We start from the raw sequence: 14,895 nt of genomic DNA, 5'->3' as shown, positions 1-14,895 counted from the left end.
GTATGGTATGGTCTTCTACGCCCGAATGATTGATGTTGCAAACATCAAATCAAGGATAGGCATGCGGTATTATCTCCATGACATCGGCATTTATCTCTTCCCCCGGACAAATTGTTGATAAACCTTATCAACATAAGGAGTATATTTCTTATATGAATATATTAATATTAAACTGAGTCTATATTGATTCTTCAATATTTTCTTCGTTGTCCACTTCTTTAGGTTGTCATATTTCATACCAAGACAACAACTCACGATATTCTTTTCATCATATTGAAATCTAATATTCTGGTCTTTATCCATGACCATGGATATCCAACATCTCATCATCATTATCATCGTCATCAGATATCTGTATATTCATTTTTGAGTCATAGTCTTTCTTAATATTTTCTTCATAGTCTTTCCTTATATTTTCAAAATTTTCATTTATTTCATGTCTTACTTCTTGTAAGACTTCTTCTTTTATATCTTTCTTTAATAAAGAAATTCTTGCTTCAAGTCTTTCTTTTATTTTTTTCTCAAGAACTTCTTCATTCAATGATTCTGTGTCTCTTTTCACAACATCTTTATATGTGGATACCCTTGAAGATCCTTCTTCTCTTATATTAACATCTGGCAAATTTATCTTCACATCTTTTGCCCTTTTATATTTTTGAATATAATCTTTTGCTGCTGGTTCTATGAAATAATTTACTCCCAAAATGCTTCTTGCATATGAGAGAGCTTGATCAATATCTGAATATTTTTTCCATAATACACCTCCATCATTTTCTCTTTCTACCTGTTGAGCTATAATTGATTCGAATGTTACATATATTCCTAGTGTCTTTCCCCTATATATAACATATATGGGTCTTTTCTCTATATTGACAGATGATTCTTTCGGTTGTCTCTTTCCATTGATCATATGAAAATATTCAGCCAAACTATTTAATATTGCTAGCATATATCCTTTATCTTCTCTTTTATTATTATATTGGAACCAGAAATTGTCTAGAATGCATTCTTGTATATCATCTAGAATAATATGGTCTCTAGGTTTGAATTTATAAGTATTAGGCGAAATATTCTTAACTTATTTTCAGTTCTGAAATTGAAACATTCACCCCCAATAGGGCTTGTTCCTCTCTTCATTCCTGCAAAATAGAAGATCGTGAAAATATATCAGGCAATGTATTATCTTTGCCTTTTATATGCTCAAATATTACTTTATATCCATTTTCAGTAATAATATCTTCAAATAGAACCCATCTCCTAGTTGAACTTTTCTTACTATTGACTTTATTGTAGTATCTGCATATAGCTTCACAGTCTATCCTAACTGTGAACTCTTTAAATCCTAGATATAGTCTAAAAGCATTTATTGCATTTATAACAGCCAAAATTTCTCTATCTGTATTGTTTATTGCTTTTAACTTATATTTTCCTAAAGCATACCTACATATTTTTTCTTCTAACTTTGGAGAATATTTGTGTGGTTTTTGCTTTAATATTGCACCCCATCCTAACTTGGATGCATCTGTCTCTATAATAAAATAATTATCATCTAAAGGTAACTCTAGGGGTTTTAAATCTTTGACTTTTTCTTTAATAGTTCTTACTAACTTTATATCTTCAGAATTAAAATATTTTTGCCCATTTTTTCTTAATTTTGCATATAATGGACCAGCTAACTTAGCTAAATTTTTAATATAATTTCTAGCATAATTGACTATTCCTAAGAATTGCTGTAGGGTTTTCTTATCATTCATGACATCTGGAAATTCTAAGATTTTCTTTGCAATATGATCTTGTAAATAGATTTTTCCCTCTCCTATTTCATGACCTAAAAAGTTTATCTTTTCCTTACATATCTTCATTTTCCTTTTGGACAATATTAACCCATGTTGTTCTACCTTTCTAAAGAAGGTTTCCAGATGAGCTATATGTTCTTTATAGGATTTTGAGAATACTAATAAATCATCAATATAAACTAATATGAATTCTTGATTTTCATTAAAAATATTTTGCATTTTTCTTTGAAATAAAGCAGGGGCATTTTTTAATCCTAAGGGCATTACTAGCCATTCAAAATGACCTTGAGGACAGGTGAAAGCAGTCCATTCTATTGATTCTTCTGCCATTTTTACTTGCCAAAACCCAGCTTTTAAATTAAATTTTGAAAAATATTTACTACCTTGTATTCTATTTATCCATTCTTGCTTATTTGGAATATTATAAGCATCATCTATGGTGTTATCATTTAGTCTTTTATAATTGATAACCATTTTTGACTTTCCTCTGGCTATTTCAGCATGATTTCTAACTATAAATGAAGCTGATCTATGAGGATTTCGGCTATCTCTTATAGCTCCTAATTTTAGTAATTCTTCAATATGCATCTTAAATTCTTCTATATCTTTAGGTGTTGCTTCTATAGGACTTGTCTTAATTATATGGTCAGGATTTATTATGTTAATTTTATATAATATACCATTCTTGTCCCAATGCTTCATTGGTATTTCTCCTATTATCTGAATATCTTCTAATCTTATTACAATTTTATCTATATCCTTTTTAGATTTTATATCTCTATACCAGTTTGATGCTAATGATTGCAAACTGATACATTCTATGCATGAGTTTGCTATATGAAACTCTTCTATACATTCACCTAACTTTTCATCTATATAATTATTAAGGACATTTTCATCAGATCCTTGGAGTTCTAAATTGGTCTTTCCTGAATTAGAATTTATATTCTTTCGTACTTCAGTTATATATGGAATATTGTCTTGGTAAGGAATAAATGTTATTCCTTGCTCATGTATGATAGTTGTTTGTAAAAAAAACTGTAGAAATCTTAATCCTAATATCATATCATCATGTATCATAGATAGATCTCTTATTGTAATTTCATCCATTATATATTTTGTGTTATTTATTTGTACTTCAACATCATAAGCTAGTTGATTATGAACCTTTTTTATCCCAGACATATCTGTAGATATTTCTGCTTTATCTTGATCTATTGTATGAACTATTTCTGGACACTTTACAAAATATTTATCATGTATGATATTTTTTGTACAACCGGTGTCTACTAGTGCTAATATTTTATAAGAGATATTAAGCATTAATTTTACTTTTACATGTATTATTATTCCTATAATTTCTTTAAATGGTAATCTTACTATATATTTGCTACCATAGTTTATTATGGCTTCTTTTAGTTGTAACGCTTTATTATTATTTTTATTTACCATAGCTTGATCCTTTAACTCGGTAAGACCTTTATAATTATCTTCTATCTTATTAGCTTCGTTGAGTTCTATTTTACTCTTTAGCTCTTCTAATTCTGCTTCTAAGATATTTATTCTATTCTCTAAATTTCTGACTCTACTTGTTAATAATTTATCATCTGATTCTAGTTCTACTTCTTGTCTCCATTTTTGGTTATTGGTTCTTAGACATGAAGCACATGCTTGCTTTAAACATTTAATATATGTAAGTCTATTTTCTTGACTAGGGTAAAATATACAAAAAGCGCATTTTATATTATAATCACCTCTTCCTTTTATCCAATCATGTTCACAGTCTTCTTGATTCATTAATTCTATTTTTGTGTCTTTTGAACTATTAATATCTTCAGATATTATATCTAACCCTTCCATAGCATTATCAAGATTGAGTAGCTCTTCATCATCTAAAGAGTCTATAAAATCTTGGTAACTCTGAGCATTATTTTCTTCTTCTTCATAACTTTCTAATAGAAACTTATTATTAATCTCCCATTGCTCATTTTCACTGGTAATGTATTCAATATTATTTGTCTGCACAACTTCTTTAACTTCATGAGTCTCTTTGTCTTTAGTTTTTAACTCATCTTCCTGTTTCTTTATCACAACAGGTGTTTTACAATATTTATTCTTTAGTTCTATATCTTTCTTGATATTATCAAGTCTACATATTTCTCGTCTAAAGAATAATTCTTTTTCTCTTATGGCAGACCATTTGCATGTCATAGAGGTTTTATATTCATCATGAATCATACTTAATTTTTTCTCATAATATTGAATCTGACTATCTAAATTATCCATAATAAGTAAAGTACTTGACTGCGGCAAACTTTTTAAACTTGACAATATAAATAAATCCCTTTAATTCAAATTTTAATAACCAGGCTCTGATACCAATATGGGACGCCACGGGTTATTACAAACTCAAGATTCGAATTTTAAAATTTTAGAGTTACTATTCATAGCACTATTTAGATTTCACTATTCAAATTCGCGTTTACTATTCAAATTCAGGATATGAACAGTGCCCGAGCACTCACCGGGAGTGGCTCAACCACTTCACTATTCAAGGCAAGCGTCGCTTTCACGAGCAAATATTTTATACACGCTGGATGAGCGAGCGCGCGATTAGTGAATATAAACATTGATATGTCGCTTTCGCGATTAGCTAATCTGGTGCTTAGTGAATATGCTTATGCGGAATATTTCTAAGGATCTTCTGCAGACTGGCGAGACCAACAGTTCAGCCGGTCGTGCGTACTATGCTTGTGACAGTCCTACTCGGTACTCACCGTATGCATCACTAACTTGTTTCAGAACTAGACTATACCGGTCTACTCCCTTGCTATCCCTAGCCACGAACACACAGGACTCATGCTCTATCGTCTCCCCAGGCAGTTCCACCCAAGGAGAACACTTCTCTGCGCACATAGGGTTCTATACAAACGCCGCTATCAGGGCTAACACGAGAACAACACATGCAGAGGTTTCTCCTCTAGGGTCCCTAGCATAAAGACGTCGCCCCATATGAACGAGCTTAAAGGAAGACATGGATTCAAACGGAAAAGCTTAATTCATTTCCACAGAGCAAGCTTACATACGGCTTTCTCTTTTGAGAAACCCCAAGCACTTAGCACAAACCTTAGGGATTACCTTACAAGCGCAGGATGATCACGGGAACCTCCTTTATTCTCTAATTTATAAAGGTGGAGTGATACAGCGGTGGTGTGTGATTACTACTAATGGTGGATTGATTCTCAGAGAGCTTCTGAGATCATATGTCATGGTGTATGTGTGTGGGTGGAGAGTTGGTGGAGTGGGTGGTGGATGAGAGTGTGTGTCTTCGATGTCTGAGCTTTCTTCGATGGTGGTCTGGTGTTTCGATGATTTTCTTCTGCTTGAGCATTCGATGGTGAATGAATGCGCCCGGCGTCCTGCTTTATAGCATGAGGAGGCGTCCTTCATGCTTATCAGCTGAAGGAGCGAGCCTTATCGTCAGACAAAGCCTTCGAGGCGAAGTCATCGTCTGAGGAGCCTTCACGACGAAGTCTTCAATTATCTCTCTTTACTGTTGCTTGGACAGCTGGGCAGAGAATAATTGTCCTGGCTACAGTAGAGTGACTGTATATTGCTTTTGCGCTGTCCTCCATCGCGCACAAATAGTATCCTTCTGGATATTCTTTGGTATGGTATGGTCTTCCACGCCCGAATGATTGATGTTGCAAACATCAAATCAAGGATAGGCATGCGGTATTATCTCCATGGATATATATATATATATATATATATATATATATATATATATATATATATATATATATAGGGAGAGACTATTCAGTAGCCGGCTACAAAATAAGTTATTTTGTAGCCACCTTCATTTACCATAATTTTATATACTAATTTATCATAATGTCAATACATATTTACGATAGTTGGGTTACTATAACACATGGAGATATTTACCATAACGTTATAGTAAACCACTTAGTAAGGAGTTAATATAATATCGTAAATTAATATAGTAATTATCGTAACTAAAAGTGGCTACAGAATAAGTTATTTTATAGCCAGCTATAGGATAGTAGTTCTCTCTCTCTCTCTCTCTCTCTATATATATATATATATATATATATATATATATATATATATATAGAACTAGACAGGATGGATGTAGTACAGGAGAAATTTTCCAATAGGTTGAATCTCGATTTCTTAACAGAAAAACTGCTTCTGTACAGCACTAAAAGATGATCAGAACCCGAAAATTAAGCCTCTGCTGGTAAGTGCCTTTGATGGACAGAGAAGCAGAGAAGCTTGATGCAATAGCAAATACTCAAATGAACCTTCCCTACCAAACCACGCAACCCGCCGCTGCCAGATACGACACATTCTGCTTCCACTAATTAATTGCATCATTCTCTTCTCCGGCGGCGCTCTGGACGGATTACGGCGGTGGCGGCTTTGCACAAATGGTGAGTGGAGGCTTAATTTATTTGTGCAGGTTTTGTTAAAAGGATCAAAATCTCATCTTAGAAATAAAACGCCACCAAGGAGCAAATTTTTGTTACTTAGAACTGGCAGGGGCTGCACGAACGCATACCCCTCTGTCATAAATTATAATAACGTCCACTCTTCCACTTAATAACGTCCACTCTTCCACTTGGGAAGATGGTAGACTAGCGCACCCACCAAATGCAATGTGAGCCACTGATCTAGGCCATGGGCCTTCTTGATCGCTCATCGACCCTGTGCAGATAAGTATGGAACAACGATGACCTAGGGTTTGTTATTATATAGGCAGCTAGTTCGCCCACGCCGGGTTGCGTCGCTAGGTGGGACTAAACTCTGCACCTTTGGGAGAAAACCAGGACGTCGTGCTTCTGTTGGATTGGACGTGGACAGTTCTGCATGCTCCACTGAGCACTGTGTAAAACAAACGTGGTGCTTTGCTGAGCCGGCAAAGGTTGTGGATAGATCATAGATGGGCCAAGTCTAGTAGGTTTTGCTGTGCCGACTTGGATTAGGATTTCTTGTTTCTCTTTTTTTCTCTCGAAAGATTCGGCGAGGGTGGCTTTTGTTTTTCTTCTCGAAATAACACTTGGAGCATCTACAAGAGTTTTTTTAAAACTCATTATCTAAATAATCATTTAGAGAGTCATTTGTATATATTAACAATTTTTCTATATCTTATGCACACTCTATAGCCATTCTCGCTGTCTATTTTTGGCTAACAAGAATTACGGAATAGAAGATAACTATATTTGGATAATCAATTAGAGAAGTTATTAGAGGGTTTTTTTTACCAAAATCTCTATATTTGGGAGTAAGGCCAGATACCGAGCCAGCTCGGCTCGTTATGGCTCGACTCATTAGTGAGCTGGCTCGGCTTGGCTCGTTATACTAATGAGCCAGAATGTTAGCTCAGCTCGGCTTGCTTGCTAGCTCGAGTCAGTTCGTTTGGCTCGCGAGCTCACTTGTGCAAAAGAGGAGAGAAAGAAAATCGACATGTTTTAGCCTAACGTGACGGATGAAGATTTGTTGTGGCAGCTCCATGGTGCAAATGAACACCAATAATCAACCCAAGGAACAACAATCTCTATCTCTACTCTCTTATCTCTTCTCTATCTCTATCTCTACCACATATAATGCACCGATGTAATCTCTATCTCTGTCTCTATCTCTACCACATATAATGTATCCATGTAAATTTTTCTAAAGCCATACAAAAAATTGTCCATCCCAGTCAAGACCTCTTCTAAGTGCACCCAAAAAACTACACCCAGAAATAGCGCACGCTCAAAACGAACACACTAGATCCACTCTAACCCATCCTTTCTCTTAATCAAATCCAATGCTCTAGATTGTCCGGATCAAACCTCATCACTCATCCCCTCCCGTGCCCACCGCGCACCGCGACTCTCCCTCTCCCCCGACGCCCCCCCTTTCCCACACGTGAGCCCACCCCCGCGCGACTCCCCATCTCCTTTGAGGCCTCGACGCCTCCTCTCCCACACTCCCCGCGCCGCCCACCAGGGAAAGCCAGGCGCCGGCCACCAAGCGAGGCCGCCGTCCGCCGTCCGCCGGCCGCCAGCACAGCAGACACCGGCCCGAGATGCTGCAGCGGCGCGGGATGTGGCGGCACAGGCTCAGCAGGCGGCGGCATGGGCTCAGGAGGGCGTTGGTGGCTTGAGCTTTGTGGAGGACAAGGCCACGGCGGCGGCCGCCACAACTGCCCATGACGACACGCGCTTTCATCGTCACGCAACCACTCGAGATCAACATCCTCTACCATGTGAGACAACCCTCTTCCTTCCTCCATCTCGCCTTGTGTTTAGTGAACTGCTAGGTAAATTGATCTTTGAATTGTCAGATTCCTTTGATGCAGCAGATGCCCTTTTCAGGTAAACAATGCAGTGGTCTTTGTCTCCATCGCTTGCCAGGGTTTTACACTATAGATTAATCTGATTCCTATGGCCTTACCTTATCTAACACAACTTGAGTGCTAATATGATATTTTATTAGTAGATGTATTATGTGTTTGTTGATCCTTCTCATTATGTGGATTAGTTTTCCAATCAAAATTGACGGAGTCTACCAATCAAGATACACCTATGATGCTGCTATCTATAATAGATGAAGTTGAGAGGTAAGCCTTTGGCATGTCCATTTCCATTAATTTGTTGCAATATTTTATTAGTAAAATAATTTATATTAGAATAAACTGGATACTTTTACCCAAATTGACTATGGTTAATCGAAACAAAAGCAAAAAAGGTTAATCGAAACAAAAGCAGAAAACTCTCAATAACCTCGCCTCCCTAAACTATTGCCTTATATTGTCTGCCAATAATTGTCGGGGTTCATGGCTACTTATCCTATGGATGAATTTCATCTTGTCGGGGTTCATGGTTACTCGGCATCTCTGGTTGTTTCAATGCTTCACTATTTTTGTTGAAGAAGCTGATGGGTTGGTTGCCATTTTACATGGTTATTCATGTTTTCTAGATGTATGTTGCAAAACATTGAGATAGTAGTTATATTATAACATGGTGACTCAATTTCTATCTCAAATTTCTTTGTTGGTCATATCTCTGAATACATCCAGTTAATTAGCTTTGCTTCTAGAGAAATAAACAACTAAACGCACGACAATATTACACTATGTTCATCGAATGCCTATTTTTTTTATTACTGATTTGCCTTACAAACTCATGACGACATGAGTGTCGTTAGTCAGAAAAGGAATGAGTGCCAATAAACTCTTCTGACCATGTTCCCTACTACGACGGTACAGCCTGCTCTGGTGCCACTAATATTTTCTCTATTTTTTTTTGTTATGAACAACTTTTATTTGCTCATGAAATTTGACAGAAGGGATGATAGATACAAGTATCATGTACAATATATTAATCCGACAACTGCATCCTTTGTACAATTTAAGAGATTGGTTGTATGTCCTGGTCAAGGACCCTTTTGGGTCTGGTTGTTAAAATTTACTATAATTATGATAGTGCCTTATCAATATGGAAGAAATGTCATTGGTTGAAAAGAAATACAGGCACACTAAATTTATAATCTCTATCTCTACTCTCTACCACATATAATGCACCGATGTAAACTTTTCTACAACCACCACACAAAGTGTCCCCAACAGTCATAACCTCTCCTACATGCACCCCAACAAGCTACACCCAGAATCAGCTGACCTTTCAAACGAATGGACCAGATCCACTCTAGACTCTCCTTTCTCTCACTCACTCAAATCCAACGATCCAGGTTATTTGGATCAAACCTCATCGCTCATCCCACCTGGCTCGGTCCCATCCTGCGTGACTCCTCTCCCCGCTCGCGACTCCCCTCTCCCCTCGACATTTCCTCTCCCACACCAGATTTTTTTTTTTATTTTTAACACTTTTTGTAAACTAATTTTAAATCTAACACTGTTTTTTTTCTTCTAAAACTAACACTTTTGGCTGCGCCTATTGCCATGGCGGGCCAAAACGCCTGTGCCACGCCATACATGGTGGCATGACGAGAGGGATGATGTGGCGACGACCGGGGCGCTGACCGGTGACGTGACAGGGTCTGCCGTGCCACCTATCTTGGCACGGCACTGACGCACCATAGCCCATGGTGCGGCACTGACGCGCCAAGGCCCACGGCGCGGCAGGACCTGGACGCAGACACAAGCCGATCAGCCTCAATTGCAATTGAACGGGAGCTGAACAACTACAAGTGCCGCGACGCATTGAAACGAATATGAAGCAAATAAATGGAGTCCGTGCGCAAGTTGACAAGTTGCCACGTAACATTTTCATTGGTTCGACATAAGTTCGACATAACCAACTAAGTCTGCAAGTTTCGGACGACAATATTCATTCAACATAAGTTCAACATAACCAATTAAGTCCTAGGAGGGTAAGGATCCCTCGGATGCCTCTGTCTCTTCGGATTTGTAGGCAACACATTAGGAGTGTAGCCAACGTCGGTGTCGTCGTATTGCCGGTGCGTACGGCTCGTACCCTGCAAGTATATGATATGCACGATTACTTATAATCTTTATGATCATTAGTTCATGGAGCCTATGTATTTAAAGAAACTACCTTTGTTACTACCTGTGAGGCTCCTTGGGTACCAAGCAGGGCACCACCTAGCTGAGATATGCCGATCTCGTCCTACTGCCAAGGGTCCCACTGGTGTTGTTGTATGTGGAAGCCCAGGGGGTCATCGTCGTCATCGTTGTCCTCGTCGTCATCGTTTGCATGGTCCTTCCCAGCACTATAATGTGGCGGTGTACGCACAGCGAAAGCGGCACCTATCATCGGCTGAGAAGAGACGGCTGGTGTCCTCAATGAGCCAGAAGACGTGCCACCCGGCCACACTAGGTAATCGAGTTCCACCCAAGGAGTGTCCATGCAGCTCAACTTCTGAGCTAGCTTCCTACAGCTCCGCTTCACCTTCTGCGTAAATAGACGTTAAAGTTAGTGCATTTCCCAAACGCATATACACTAAAGAAACATTTTTGGAACGGACAAGTTTATGTTTACCTCCATAAAAGCCTCAAGAACGCCTAGGCCCTGCCCTCTAGACTCGTGAAGCCAAAACGCTGCTTTGTTGGACAACCTTGACAATTGTATCGCCTAGGTACAGAAACGTGGTTGGATAGTTTTAGTACACATACTTAATACCAAATGGATAACAAATTATACCATTCGAGTATCTTACCACATATCTTTAAAGCGGGGCTCTCTGTAGTTGTGTGTCGTCCCTAGTGGCAACGTCGTACACATCTTCGATCACATTTTCCTCGTCATCCTTGTCAATCGCCTCCTCAGTGTACGGGGGATTGATATGTGTCCTCGTAGACCCGTGAAGCCACCGTAGGTACTCGTCGAAGGTATGCTGGTCGTGTGGGGGACCCACATCCACCGGCTGCCGGTCCCTAGTCTGCCACAACTAGATGTACGCGTTGTGTGTCACATGCCAATCTTTAGTCTTGTACCTCTTCCTGTGGTCATACCTGCAATAAAACGATTGTTAGTTGTACCATACACACCTTTGAATTGTAGCTTTGTTATTAATCGATAACGCACCCGTGCAATTCTTGGTTGGTTGAGCAAAGCGGTGGTGGGTAGCCTATCATTCTTCCAAACTGCCTACAAACCCTGATGGGCAAGTGAATCTCGACCACGTGGAAGAAAATAAGAGGGACGTTGCAGCGATACTCATCTAACTCATCCCTAGTGATAGGACTTAAATAGTCCTAGAGCTCCGGAGCATCCCAAGGACACCAATACACCTGAACATTTCGTAATTGAGTTAGGTTGTGATATAGTGTACATGAAACAAGACACATGTATGATAGTAAAGAGAGCATAACCTAGTGCCATGTCAGGACATCGAGACAGTCCGTGTACTCCCTGTACTTGCGCCTCGTATTCCCTCTAACTAACTCTGCTTGCGTCCAGATATACAGAGCTATAGGGAGTGTATCCTGCCCGTTCCAATGTTGCATTAAACACGATAATGAATTAGCCATTAATAATTTCATCATATGTAACTGCCTTGAAGAATATAGTAAACCGAAGTATTTACAGGGAAACCGGTAACAAGGGGACTCCCAACGGGCCATCGTTCCCAACACCAAACCTAGAGTAGGTAGGAGTAACCCCCAAGGTTCGCATACCCTGAGGTGCGACGACAGGCAACGCATAGCTGTCGATACATCTATGCCCTAGCTGTACGCCGCAATGTTATCCCACGGTCGGCGTAGTATGTCAAGAAAGATCCAGTTGATGGTGTTGCCCGAGACATCTGGGAATAGGAAAGCACCAAGGAAGTGCCAGAGCCACACTCTAGCGAACCTGTCGATTTGAGCCTCATTAGCCTGTGGGTCCAAGTAATTAAAGCGCTCTGTGATCCACGATGACGAAACACTAGAACTTTTCCTGAAATTCACCAAAGAAAATAAGACCCAATGGCTGCAGAAAAGCAATGCAAGTATTAAATAGGCTTCAATTGCTCACTTATTTTTCTTGGAAATCTCGTCGTCTGGGGGAAGAAAGCCAATAAACTGAGCCACCAGCTCCCTCTAGTGATCATTGTTAACTATGCCTGTCATTGGAAGTCCCCCAACCAAAGGCCAAAGATAGCCTTCACGTCCTGCATGATCAAGGTCATCTCGCCGCAAGGTAGGTGGAATGTATGGGTCTCAGGCCTCCACCTGTTATAAGAAAAGAACGACTGTTAGTTACCTCAAATTTATTATAAGAATGTTTACGTACAACGAAGACACTCGCACCTGTCTACCGCTGCAGTAAGTAGTGTTGGGTCAAGGGGCCGAAGACCGTAGTTGACAATACGGACAAGCTCGAGGAAGCCGGTACGCTGTATGTACGGCGCGTAATGCTCGTCCCACTGGTGCACTCTGGTGTGCGTGCGGAGCCTCAAAGGAGGCAAGGGCATCTCTGCGTCGGTGTTAGTTAAGAAGTGTGCTCGGTGCGGGTCGTCATACTCCACCTCAAGAAGGGGTACAACTGGTGCTGTGAGAGAGGGGCAATAATGTTACAAATTGATAAACAAAGGGTTAGAGTATTCAAATTAACAATATTCAAATTAACATTATGTAGCATTGCAAAATTTAAACTACTTATTATGCAATATGAACACAATATGAATTACAATATATAATTTACAGTATATAATTTACACCGTTGATTTATAGTATATAATTTACACAATCTATAATTGAGGAGATGCCATAACTACATTTGCTATATAGCTTCCCTTTCTTTCCTCTCATGATAGCCCGTTTCCATCCACCAGAAGCGACGACCTTTCCCCACTCGCTCCCCATATTTAAGCATTTACGCCCAACTTGAAAAGACAAATTAAAGCCATGGCTTCGCGCTAGCGAGTACGCTAAAAGCTTCTCTGCCAACTTTAGAATGAAAACGAATACGGATAATACGGGAAGCTATTCATGGCACCGCGCTAATGAGTATGCTAGAGGTTCCATTACTAACTGCTATACGAAAACGGATGAATGTATCTATGGGCGGGTGAACGTATGTATGGACAATTTAGGAAAACAAAACCATGGTTTCGTGTCGCTGAGTATGCTAAAAGCTTCTTTGCTAACTTTTAAATAAAAATAGATACAAATAATATAGAAAGATAACCATAGTCCCACGATAATAATATATATACTAGAAGCTTCTTTGCCAACTCTAAAACGAAAGGTGATGAATATATTTTACAAAAAAATTTAAGGAACTATTCACGCATAATTCATTGCACACGAGACTGTTGATATCCCTAACAAATACCCATATAAATTTTACAAATACCTATGTGTGTGCCCGGAGGGCGCGGTAAGCGGGGGAGGGGGGGCGCAGGAGTGCGGGCGGGGGGCGGGCGCAGCGGTCGGCGGCCGTGGCGTGCCGGCGTTCGTGGCACGACGGGCAGGCGGGCGGGCGTGGGCGTGCGTGCGGGCAGGCGGGACTGAGCCGCAGGTCTTTAGCCACCTCTGCTGCGCCACCGATCAGGGCGCGTCAGTGCCACGCCAAGATCGGTGACGCGGCAGACCCTGCCACGTCACCGGTCTACGACCTGGTCGTCGCCATGTCATTCCTCCTACCGTGCCACCATGCATGGTGCGTCACAGGTGTTTCGCCGCGCTATGGCAATCCAAAAGTGTTAGTTTTAGAAAAAATAAAAAAACAGTGTTACATTTAAAATTAGTTAAAAAAGTGTTAAAAATAAAAAAAAAATCCCGACACCGTGACTCCCCATCTATCCCCCCACTAAGCCTGGGCAAAATACCCGATACCCATTACCCGTACCTGAATTACCCGAACCCGGACCCGAATTACCCGAACCCGAGGTACCCGATACCAAATTCGGATAGTGATTTTGATTACCCGAAATTAGTTTGGGTAATTCGGGTAATATCCCTCGATACCCAAACTACCCGAACTACCCAAAGATTTATTTTTGTTTTTGTATTTATCATGTGTTGTTAGCTGAACCATTTAACTTATCACTTTATTAGAATATAATTCTCTCTATTTGAATGAGTGACTGTAATATATTATTCACTACAAATTGCTATTGAAATTCTATACAAATTGCTGCTGAAATTATGTATAGATCGCTACTGAAATTTAGTGTAGTTTGTTGTTTTCTGTAAATTTGGGTATATCAGGTAATACCCGAACCCGAACCCGAATTATCGGGTACCCGAATTTGCGGGTAGTGTTTTTTCGGGGGTAATATCGGGTAGCAATTTTTATTATCCGAATTTTAAATTACCCGAATTACCCGACCCGAAAAAATCGGGTAACCCGAACGCCCAGGCTTACCCCCCACACAGACGACGACCACGAGGGCAGGGCACCAGGCCGCCAGGGCAGGCCGGGCACCGGACGCCAGCGAAGGGCGCCAGGCCGCCAGAGGCACGACTCCCCATCTCTCCTCCACAAGGACGACGGCCGCCAGCGAAGGGCGCCAGGCCGCCAGGGGCACGGCTCAGCCACCGGGGGCGCTGCCTACAGGGGCGCGGCCGCCGGGGGCACGGCCGCCCGGGGCGCTGCCGTCGGGGCGACACCCGCAA

The 14,895-nt window shown here is 40.3% G+C and overlaps 2 pseudogenes; both read right to left on the bottom strand.

The window, feature by feature from the left end:
* Positions 1-295: 295 nt before the first annotated feature.
* Positions 296-14,895, bottom strand: part of LOC136470598 (uncharacterized) — a 156,759-nt pseudogene continuing 142,159 nt past the window's right edge.
* On the bottom strand, positions 6,360-6,543 carry LOC136478550 (U1 spliceosomal RNA; annotated as a pseudogene).

This window comes from Miscanthus floridulus, chromosome 8 (assembly GCF_019320115.1).
Source record: "Miscanthus floridulus cultivar M001 chromosome 8, ASM1932011v1, whole genome shotgun sequence".
NCBI lineage: Eukaryota > Viridiplantae > Streptophyta > Magnoliopsida > Poales > Poaceae > Miscanthus > Miscanthus floridulus.
Note: the sequence above shows the minus strand (reverse complement) of the source record. Positions and strands in the feature narration are given on the sequence as shown.